Below are 1,601 nucleotides of genomic sequence, written 5' to 3'. Positions count from 1 at the left end.
ATGCTCATAAAAAAATATTGTGGATTTACGTTCATCATTATTTTCCGCTCAGAATCTAAACTATAACATATCATTGTACTATTGTAAAATTGTATGGTTTTCACACTTAAATGCACTTTTCACACTAATGCTAATCTGATAAGTAATCGACAATAATCAACACACTTTACCCGTTGAAATTGTATGTAATGTTTTTTTTTTTTATTTTAAAATATTATTCAATATAGGTACCCACAATGAACTGCTATGCATAAGTCAATTTTATACTTTCATATGCCAATTTTTTTTGTAACGTTATAAGAACTATAATTAAAATATGTGTGAGATATTCTTAATGACATGACCATTTATTTCGTGACGGTCATCAAAGTAAAATGTGAAAATCAAGCAATTTTACAATATTATGCAGTATTTTTGAAAATATTAGTTTCTTTTATGCAATCAAAATTAAACCTATTTCAAAATAGTTTTATCTCTATATTATATTAATGTATATTATAATTAAATTGCCGACAAAATTGTTATTTTTAGAATTTTTAAAAATCATTAAAAAATTTAAGCGAATGTTTTTTTTAGACCAATATAAAAGGGAGGCTTTTAATCGTATATTACAAACACTGAATCACAATAGGTATCTGTGTTATATTTTAAATTAGAGCTACTGATATTTCAATGAATTAACATAGTATAGGTAACCTTAATACTAAAATGAATGGAATATATTATAATATATTAAAAAGTGCCATACAAAGTATTTGTTGAAAAATAATTAGTCATTAGTTACTCATTACTAAACAAAAATATTTTTTTAACTAAACGTTTTTTTTAACAAATTTAATTGAATCCCAATTGTTATTATAAACATTTCAGTATTTATTTTATATTCATTTTTTTATAAAATATTTTTACAAATTTACCTCACTTATTTTATGCCAGGTGTGATATTGACATATTGTAATCCGGTAATCGTAATCGTAACTTATTCGTGTAGGTATAATACCTATAATATGTTGAGGGCAACTGGCGCATTTTGCTCTAGGTAGTTTGGGAAAAATTGTTAAAAGAAAAAGATAATTTTGAGAGCAAAAATATAAATGAGAATAAAAATATATACAAATCATCAATTCAATTTTCGAAAGTTATTTGTGATTGTCCCACTGTTCACAGAACACAATCCGCACAATTTATAATAAAATATTATATGGCTTACATTCCTTAACGTTTTTCCATATAATATATTTAACTAATATGTACAATATATTGTTCTGTTTCAACGGCGTCATTTTAAATCATCTTAACAACTAAAATTCTCTATTTCGCGAGGGTAGGTTAGATGCGTTCACTGATTGTGTTATATTTTAATATAATATAGAGCGCAACACTTATTGTTTATATTGTATACCATTGTAATTTGTAGTAGCTACATAGGCTCATAAATTTGAGACCTAACCTATGATCACGATTTTCTTTATCTTATACGTTTGATTACGATTATTTGTATAGCAGTTGAGTTATTGAAAATCCATTTCCCCTTTTCTTTCCTGACACTATCCCTTGTTATGTATTTACCATATTTCTTAGTTAGGTGTACATAGATACTT

Source organism: Acyrthosiphon pisum, chromosome X (assembly GCF_005508785.2).
Source record: "Acyrthosiphon pisum isolate AL4f chromosome X, pea_aphid_22Mar2018_4r6ur, whole genome shotgun sequence".
Taxonomy (NCBI): domain Eukaryota; kingdom Metazoa; phylum Arthropoda; class Insecta; order Hemiptera; family Aphididae; genus Acyrthosiphon; species Acyrthosiphon pisum.
Note: the sequence above shows the minus strand (reverse complement) of the source record.